At 43.2% G+C, this 10,156-nt stretch overlaps 1 long non-coding RNA gene across 1 annotated transcript; it reads left to right on the forward strand.

Moving 5' to 3' along the window:
• The first annotated feature begins 4,244 nt into the window (after positions 1 to 4,244).
• On the forward strand, positions 4,245 to 5,063 carry LOC308587125. The gene is made up of 3 exons (XR_014008199.1): positions 4,245 to 4,436; positions 4,644 to 4,816; positions 5,021 to 5,063. It is a non-coding gene; the product is annotated as an uncharacterized lncRNA (long non-coding RNA).
• The last annotated feature ends 5,093 nt before the right edge of the window (positions 5,064 to 10,156 follow it).

The raw sequence follows: 10,156 nt of genomic DNA on the forward strand, positions 1-10,156 counted from the left end.
TCCAATATTTCGCGATGAGTATTCTTGCTGCTGTTGTTGCAGACATAAAAAAAGTTCTGTCCTTCTTTAACACCAATTGGCCGACCATGCCCAGGAGAAAGGCCTCTGGTTTCTTAAGGAAGGTATATTTAAATACCTTTTTCATTTCATTATAAATCATCTCGCAGAATGCCTTAATCCTTGGGCATGTCCACCAAAGGTGAAGGAATGTACCTTCAGTCTCATTACATTTCCAACATTTATTATCGGGCAAAGTTTACCCAACTATTCTTGCGCCTTCTCTCCTTATTCTGTTGTATGCACACAAATCATTTTCCTCTGATTTTTAAGTGCCTCCAGTAATTCCTCATATATTCTTGAATCTGACTGAAGGTAAGTTAGTTCAGAACCGACCTTGCCTTTTTTAATTCACTGTGGACTGAGCTTCACAAAATATAAACAATCTATGACTCTCTGCTTTTTAGTTGTTTAACTTAATTTAAATTAGGGTGATGTTAGGTCTTAAAAATTGCATTTTGCAGTTGGCATCTCTATTTGGTCAGGTATGATGCTGTCGAAAGTTGGATAGGATTAAAGCTTTAAGATTTACCCTCAAATAATAGCTAATTGGAATCTCCTTGTATTTCTGAATAACAATCAGGGAATACTGTTGCCAATGGAATTTATACCCAAGTAAAAGTTCTTTTAATCCTGTGAAATCCTGTCCTCAGCTCTGCAAAGCTATAACTATCTTTCCTGTCACACTGAATGAAGGACATTATAATTGGGGTACGATTCCGATGTCTAAATTTTAGGCATTTTTTCCCCCTGCTCAATTTTCATTTCTCAGATCAGACCTAAAAGTGACAACTCAATCTGTTGTGTGACTTGTCATTTTTCCAACTGAAAATATGTGGCCTGATCCTGCCTTGTGCATGTTAACTGAGTGCTCTGCTCACTTCAAAACAAAATTATTCTCAGCTGCATTGTCCCAAGACGCTAGTGAACAAAAGGCAAGAATAAAGCTTTCAGCTTTTTCAAAGGCTAACAACATTTGGATTTGAGTTACCCGTGTCTCTTTCCCTCCAGCCTAGATGGAACTGCCAATTTGGAACTGAACCTACTAGTAATTCAGTTGCATTTAGGAACTGTGAAGCTTATAAGAGATTTCAAAGTCTAATGCACCTATGTACAGATGATATTTCTGGCACTTTGTTTATGATATGATACACAGCCCAGCTGTGGCTGATTTGATTTGAATTCAATGAAAATATTGGCTCTAGCTGAAAGGGCTGAGGAACATGACCATGGCATTCCTTGGAAAACAGTGATAATTTTCAGGTGTATTTATTTCCTCTCCCACCCATCCACCAAATCGGTGTAGCTCTTGCAATATCAGTCCATGCTACAGTCCAACATCTTGAGTGTTCAGAGGAGGAGTCCAAAGTCAATTTGATGATACAGAGCAGATGATATCTATACAGAAGGTCCTAGGCATTTCTGGTTAGAAGGATCAGGTAGAAGATGATGTGGTTCTCTGTCTGAGACCTCCTAGTCAATATAGACTGTACAAGGCTAGATGGACCAGATGGAGAATAAGGCAGGTTTGTTGTTCCATTGTCTTCATCCAGCAGCTTCCTCAGTGCTGAGTGGGGTTTCTCAGAGGAATTTTGATATTGCGTTTCAAGGACACTTTTATGGTAAAGCATGTTCTCCTTCATGGAGAGCACGTGTTGCGGTGGGGGCTGACAGGAAACTCCAAAGTTGTGGGGTGGGCTAATTGATCATTGGCCGCTGATGCGATTGGGCTTCCCTTGTCGTTGGGAAGAAGTTAATGTTGCTATTTGTTGATTGACAGCCAGAAATGTTAAAACTCCCTGCACGAGGCGTAGAGCTTCCTCTTTTCACCCAGTACATCGGAATGCCCGTCCCCCCCCCCATATTTAGGGGTCGTTCGCTTTGACCTTGCTATGCCTGTCATGGGGTCATCTGCTTTGGGGCAGGGGCCCGGTAGGAATTTTGTCCAGCTGGCGGATTGGCTGGGGCCATTTGGTTTTTGCCTACTGCGTAGCAAATCGTCACAACTTGTAAGGTTGTGGTTAGGCACTGGTTTATGGTTTGGTTGCTTGAGGGGCATGGATTGGCTGTGCCTGCCCCTCTAATGCTGCTGCTGCAAGGGATTCCATTAAAGGAATACAGGCCCAGCCTGACCCCTCCACCACCAGCATATTATAACCAATGCCTAACCGCAACCTTACAAGTTGTGACGAATTGCTGAGTAGTAGGCAAAAACCAAATGGCACAGCCAATCAAAAAATGGCAAAATTCCTACTAGGCCCCTGCTCCAAAGCAGAAGACCCCATGACAGGCAAAGCAAGGTCAACCGGAAAGAGGGCGGGCGGGCGGGTGATCCGATGCACTCTGCAAAGAGAAAGAGAAACCAGAGTGCACCAATATTTAAAGACTATGGTCCCACCCACCCAATTTGCAACATACAATTTGCCCCAGCAACCCGGTTACCCAATCATGATGCCAGGCAACAACTATTAACCTGCCTGGCAACAAGAGGCCTGGCCTGGTGGCCCACACCGCAACACGTGCTCTCATTTATTGGAGAAACGCTTTGTCAGAGTCATTATTCCTTTCTGGTGGTCCCTGAGGGCTGGGGCGGTCACCGCCTGGTCACACAATAACAATATAAAACAACCAGAACATTTAGAACCTACTACTCACCTAGGACTTGCCAATCAGAAGGTCGGCGGTTCGAATCCCCGTGACGGGGTGAGCCCGTTGCTCGGTCCCTGCTCCTGTCAACCTAGCAGTTCGAAGTCACGTCAAAGTGCAAGTAAATAAATAGGTACTGCTCCCGCGGGAAGGTAAACGTCATTTCCGTGTGCTGCTCTGGTTCGCCAGAAGCGGCTTATTCATGCTGGCCACATGACCCAGAAGCTGTACGCTGGCTCCCTTGGCCAATAAAGCGAGATGAGCACCGCAGCCCCAGAGTCGGTCACAACTGGACCTAATGGTCAGGGGTCTCTTTACCTTTACCGTTACTCACCTTCCCACCAAACTGCTGGTTGTTTCTGTCCCATCAGCATCATCCCAACAGAGGTCATGTATATCTACGGTAATTTTCTCATCACGTACCATCCATATTCAGTGGACAAATGTGCTTTATATGTCTCACTCTGCAGACACAGAGCAATTTGAAAGCTACACGAGAAAAAAATATCCCTCTCTGTTTGGCCTGTGAACAAGCTGTTACCTGGCTTTTCATCCACCCTCTTGAAAATAAATCTGTATGACAATTCCAAACTGAAAAGAAAGGTCAGATCTTTAAAAGCTATGTTCATAATTGCCATTTGTTGCCCATTTTGTGTCCTTATCTGGATTGTGTCTAGGGCAGGTGGCCCTGTCACTGCATCCTATTATATGACAAGGTTCATTATAGTCCTCCAACTTCTTTGCACTCACCCATTTAATTAGCAGAGAACACAACTGTGCAAAGAAGAAAAGAGAGAAAGAGGCATGTGAGACAGATGGAGACATTTGCCATCCTTTTCCTGCTGCACAAATCATTATGTGAATTAATGACAATTTGAAACAAAAATAACTGGGCATTACTTTATTTTCAAAAGGGGTATTGGCTAGAGTTACCAGATGACCCCGGTTTCTGGGGACAGTCCCCGGATTTGCAAATCTGTCTCCGGACAAATTCCATCCCCGGAATGTTACCAGATTTGCAAATCTGTCCCCGGGAAATGTGGCAGCGGCAGCCTCAGCAGCCCGGAGCCAGCCTGGCAGTGCAGTTGGCTCTGGCTGGCTTCAGGAGCTGCTTGCCACATGCTGCTGTGGTGCCCGCCATTTTTCCTCACCAGAAGTCCCCATGCGATGTGCGCAACACTATCGAAGGGGAATCGGGGACGTCTGGTGGTACAGATCTCCTGCCCCCTTCCCCCTTTGTTTTGACTGATTGGGGGAAGCTTGGGAGTTGTGGGTGGGTGGCCGTTGCCCAGTTTTTTTAAAAAACTGTGCATTTATTTTCCACAGGGTGCAAAAGAAGGACTTTGCACCTTTATACAATATGCATGTGTGCTTGGGCCCAGGATCTTTTGCTTCACCATCCCCACTACGGACTCCCTGTTGCTACTCAGCTAAAAAAAAAAAAAAAAGTGTCCCCGGATTCATAAAAAAAAACCACTGGTAAGCATATTCTAAATTAATTAAATAAAACCACTTAACCCACTGAAATATACATTTGAAAAATAATAATAAGAGGAGTGATGCCCATTGTTAGGCGAGGTAGCTAAAGTGATGCTGTCATGTCCTCTCTTGTGACACGTCCCCCTGCTGAGTGACTTGGCTGAGAACTTTGGGAAGAGCAACTATTTGAATTTAATCAGTGAATTTGGTGAGAGTGTATTTCTGGAGATAATGAAGGTTCAGTCATCTCGCTTGTAAGTAGAATCTCTTATTCTTCCCCCTGTTTCTTTAGCTATCCCTTAAGATTTAGACACATAGGGAACCAGGTCATGGTTAGATTAATTTTTAAAGATTGTCCTCAGGGCCCCCTTAGATGCTTTCAGGGAAATAGCTGGCAGTGCAGGGATAGAGAGTATCGAGGAAATAATCAGTTTCGTGACCTTCTTTCTTTTCTTTCCTAGATCCCGCTGTCTGCGCAGATTGCGAGAGCTGCTGGCCTCCTGTTGCCGCTCCATTAAAATCCATCCCCTGGACAAAGATACTGTGGTGGTTGGTGGAAGGAGGATTAGAGTGCAAACGATTTATGTGAGACCAAAGGACCAGGGGATGGATGCCACCAGTGATTCCACCAGTGGTGAGTGTTGATCTTTGTTCACGAAGAACAGGGAGGCTAGAGAGAATCTGGCTAGCTGGGGGGCGGGGGGGGGAGGCAGCTCCCTGATTTAAGAAGAGTTTAGGGATTGGATGAGGAAGGGAGAATAATGTGGGCCACTTGGAGATCCTTGCAGTAATAATAAATGGAAATATTAAGAATCTTTTCTGTTCTTTTCTCTTCCAGGCAGCGGCAACAGTGAGGCCAGCAGCTCAAGCTGAGCTCTCCCTACCAAGGCCCAGTTTCCCCCTTCCCTAATTAATTTTTTTTATTCTAATAAAGGTTTTTATTACAAATATGCTAGTCTTTGGTCATTTTTTTATCCCTGGCGGTTCTTTCCCCTAATAGTATAGGTGCATCTACAGTGGCAAGAATGTTACTTGCCCAAAAATGGAAAGAAGAAGAAGTCCCAGCGAAAGAAGAATGGATACAAAAACTTATGGAATATGCAGAAATGGCAAATCTTACCGGAAAAATAAGAAATCAAGATAACAAACTTTTATATATTTTTATTAAAACAAGAGGGAGGAGAGTATCAATTAAAAGAATTAAAGGAATTTTCAGGTCATTTAACAACATGGATACCACATCATCATTTGAACCAATTATTTAAGAAACATAGGATACGAGGGTTTGGGGAACAAATATCACAACTGGAGAGAAATCTGTTGGAATGTAATGTAAAAGTGCTGTCCAAAATGTATAAGACATTATTGGAATGGGTCACAAAGGATGAGGAAGTAAATTCCTCAATGATATATTGGACAATAGATATTGGTTATAATATAGATATGGAAGCATGGGTATAGGATGTCGATCAGGTCAACCAAAAGTCTGATTAAAAAGGAACATTTTTGCCTGGCACTTAAAGGTGTATAATGAAGACACCAGGCAAATTCCCTGGGGAGAGCATTCCACAAGCGGGGAGCACCACAGTAAAGGCCCATTCACATCTTGCCACCCTTCGGACCTCTTGTGGGCCCCCAGGCTGGTTCATATGGGGAGAGGCAGTCCTTTGACTCCTTAGGGTAGTGATAAAGTGGGGTATCAGATCTAAACTCTTCTTCTTCTTCTTCTTCTTCTTCTTCTTCTTCTTCTTCTTCTTCTTCTTCTTCTTCTTGAGGTGTAGTAGTCCTAAACCATATAAGGCTTCATAGGTCAAAACCAGCACTTTGAATTAGGCCCGGAAACTAACTGGCAGCCCGTGCAGTTGGGCCAGGATTGGCGTTATATGCTGAAACCATTTCTGAACCATTTTAGAGAGGCAGCCCCATGTATATAACACATTGTGGTAATCTATGGTTGCCTGTATTCTTCCTTCTGTTTATATGATATTCAGTCAAAAATTAGTGATAATTTCTAAATTGTCTTGTATACATTTTGTTATCAATTTGGTGGGGGTCAGTGTGGATGGAACCCACGGTGATCCTGGATCAGTGGAGGTAGAATGTATGAGAGGAAGCCTATGGAACCATTTTGTTTGTCAGGGTAATGGCCTTTGGTTGGCCGGTTAAGTACCCAGCATCTTAAAAGACTGAGCTGCATCTTAAAATAATGGGCTCAGATGCCAGGAAACAGAATAATGTTCATAAGTAGTGGGGGTGTAAATATATTTTTAAAAATGGCAAAGGGTGTTAAAGGAGATAACAGAAATCACTGGGTTAAAGTTGACCAAAAGTCCAGAGGTAGCATTATTATCAATTTATGATGGAGTGGAAGCTTCACAGGCTATGAAGGACTTGCTCACAAATTTATTGACAGCTGCATGAATTATGATAGCTGGGAAGTGGAAGGGGGAAGCAGAATATAAAGTGGAAGAATGGTATAAAGAGGTGTGGGATATAGCTATTAATGATAAATTAACATGTGCCATTAATGTAAGATGGGAAATATGCAGGAGAAATGATTTTGGGGAGATATGGAGGGTGTTTGCAGAATTTGTACTGTTAAAATGGAAAGGGGTCAAACCATCGCAAGAGGTGTTGGAATTTTGAGAGGTTGGATAGTTACAATGGAATGGTGGTGGTGAGGTGCACATTTTTATTCTTATTTATTTGTGATCATTACTTTGTGTCAAAAAATAAAAGAAAAAAGAAAGTACAGTGGTACCTCGGATTAAGAACTTAATTTGTTCTGGAGGTCCGTTCTTAAACTGAAACTGTTCTTAACCTGAGGTACCACTTTAGCTAATGGGGTCTACCACTGCCTCCGCACGATTTCTGTTCTCATCCTGAGGTAAAGTTCTTAACCCGAGGTACTATTTCTGGGTTAGCGGAGTCTGTAACCTGAAGCGTCTGTAACCTGAAACATATGTAACCCAAGGTACCACTGTATAAAATATAAATAAATGTATAAAATATAAATAATAGAATGAAATAATAATAACAACAATAGGCTCTGTTGTAACAAGTAGGTGGGGTTAGAGGCGGAGCTAGCTACTCCAACACCCGGATGTTTCACAGGGTGTGAAAGAAGGGCTTTGCACCTTTATACAATATGCATGTGTGCTTGGGTCCAGGGTCTTTTGCCTCACCATCTCCACTACTGACTCCCTGTTGCTACTCAGCTTCAAAAAAAAAAAAAAAAAAGTGTCCCCGGGTTCATTGAAAACAATCTGGTAAGCATAGTATTAGCACCAATTTTTTTATCCGTTTCCATTGTATCACAAAGGTTTGGTTGGTTTCCTCCCCCCTCCTGCCCTCTGGAATGATTTGAAATGACAAAATGACGAAAAAGTAACTTTCTGATTTAAGAGTTTCAAGCAATGCACAATCATGACTTTGCAGAAAGAAGAACTATGAGTTCATAAGATTGATGGATATAAGAGCTCCTTCATGCTGGAGAATCTAATCCCCTTACATTTAATGGATGTTATACATGCACATCAGTAAGAATATAGTCCACTGGTCATGCATTTGCAGAAAATTGGGCATTTCTATTCATCCTCAACAACCACATGCCCACCTTCAATGGGAAGCAAAATCATTAGAAACTTTTATTATTTGGGTTTTATTCCTTGTTTATATCTTTCTCAGAATTCTGAAAGCAAACTGTTATTCCTCACTGCTCCTGGCTAAGGAATTTGGCACAATTGGTTTTTGATGATCAGAAACATAATCTTTTCTGTGTAAAATTCCCCTAATTGTATAAAGTCACCCCGAGCCTCTGAGGGGGAAGAAATCTGTGAAAAGCTGGAGAACTAAAAATGGGGAACAGTGCAGTACAAATGAGTAAAAGCAACAGGAGAGGAAATCAGCAGATCACGGAAGCAAGGTCTTAAGGAGAAATACAGCAAACCGTGTTCTCCTTCATGGAGAGCACGTGTTGCGGTGGGGGCCGCCAGGACACTCCAAAGCTGGGGGTGGGCTAATTGATTGTTGACCACTGGTGCGATTGGGCTTCCCTTGTTGTTGGGAAGAAGTTAATGTTGCCATTTGTTGATCGACAGCCAGAAATGTTAAAACTTCCTGCACGAGGCATAGAACTTCCTCTTTTCGCCCATGCATCGGATTCCCCGTCCCACCTTCCCTAGAATTAGGGTTGTTCGCTTTGACCTTGCTATGCCTGTCATGGGGTCATCTGCTTTGGGGCAGGGGCCCTGTAGGAATTTTGTCCATCTGGCGGATTGGCTGGGGCCATTTGGTTTTTGCATACTGTGCAGCAAATCGTCACAACTTGTAAGGTTGTGGTTAGGCATTGGTTTATGGTTTGGTTGGTTGAGGGGCATGGATTGGCTGTGCCTGCCCCTCTAATGCTGCTGCTGCAAGGGATTCCGTTAAAGGAATCAGGGGCTAACTATTGCTTGTCCACTCTGTCAAGGGGCTTTGGCCATAGCAATGAGCTCCTGGTTGCATTTGGGGAGGGCTGATGGCAGGTTCACTGCTCCATCACTACCCCCAAGTGTATTCCCCTTTTCTGACTTTCGCAGGCATGCGGAATGTCAGTCTGTCCCCCATTGGGGGGGGGGGGCAGATAGTCGCAACCAATGCCTAAGCAACCACTCACATTTTTGTATTTTAATAAAGTTGTGGCCAAAATGATGCCAAAAACCTTAAACAAAATTTCTGTGTGATGTGTGAGTTATTCGGGTGGCCCTGGGGACCTCGACACGCAACCCAGGCTTTAAGAAATTATGTTCAACTTTAAAAAACAAAAGCAAAGCAAAACAAAACTCCTTCTTTCAGCTCTCATAAAGAACCCTTCTGAATTTAACTTTATTAGAACGTCTCATTGTATTGCAACAGTAAGAAAGGATTTTTTTCCTGAGGCTCTCTCTGTTTACTCCCCAGCAAATGGCTGTGTTTATCATTGCTTAAATAAGAGAGCAATTGGGAAAATCAGCTTTGATTTTCTTTCTTTCTGTTTTCAGAGAGGGAAATGATTTGCTATCAACCTCAGCTGATTGCTTCAGTGATGGAGTAAATCAGAAGGCTCAGTTGTATTGGCACCAACAATCTCTTTCTCTCTCTGGATGGCCAATAAAGTGAAGCCAAGCAGTGGGGGGAAACCAGATCAGTGACAAATAAACTGATCAGATGAGTGATAATGAATTCTTAGTTGAGAGGCCTTGTGCGTGCAATGGCAGGGGGCACAGAACTGTGAAAAGACAAGTGGAACCCTTGAACCGACAAAATCAAGTAGCACTTCAGAACCGTTGATTAACTTGCGATGGTTGTAGCCCCTGATGCCATTGCTTACAATGACTTTAGCCATAAAGACACAAGTTAGTACAACATAAGCAGTCAAGAAAAATAAAATAAGAGAGAAATAGAACCACAGGCCCTTCACATATGTCAACCGAAAAGTAAAATCTGTCGCGTCTCGAGGCCCCAAGACCCACCCCCAAAATAAATACACACAGACACTTATATTAGTTTAAGTTTATGGGCAAATTTTGGCCACAACTTTATTGAAATACAATCATGTGAGTGCTATTGGCTTAGGCATTGACTCCCCACTATAACTGACTCCACCTCTCAGGGGGATCGACCAATGGGGTAAACCAAACGAGGGATCAAGGTTGATGAGGACCAAGCTAAGCTCACCCTGCAGTTCCTGTGGTCCTGGCATGGCCCTAGCCCCTCAAGTGGACTTTATGAACCTTTTTGGAGAATTCTCAGTAAAGGCTCAGTCTCTTCACATGAATTCTGCAAAGCTTGAAAAGATCCAACCCATAGTAGCTCCTCCACCACTACCAGTCCTGTTGGCTGCCATTTTCCATTTTCAGCGCTGGCCCCTTTCCCAGACTTCTCACATGCAAGGTGGCAGCTGAGAACTCCGATTAAAGCTCTTCCTATGTTCCCTGCTCCTTGTAATGAGGCT

Source organism: Podarcis bocagei (assembly GCF_964188305.1).
Source record: "Podarcis bocagei genome assembly, chromosome: 5".
Lineage (NCBI taxonomy): Eukaryota > Metazoa > Chordata > Lepidosauria > Squamata > Lacertidae > Podarcis > Podarcis bocagei.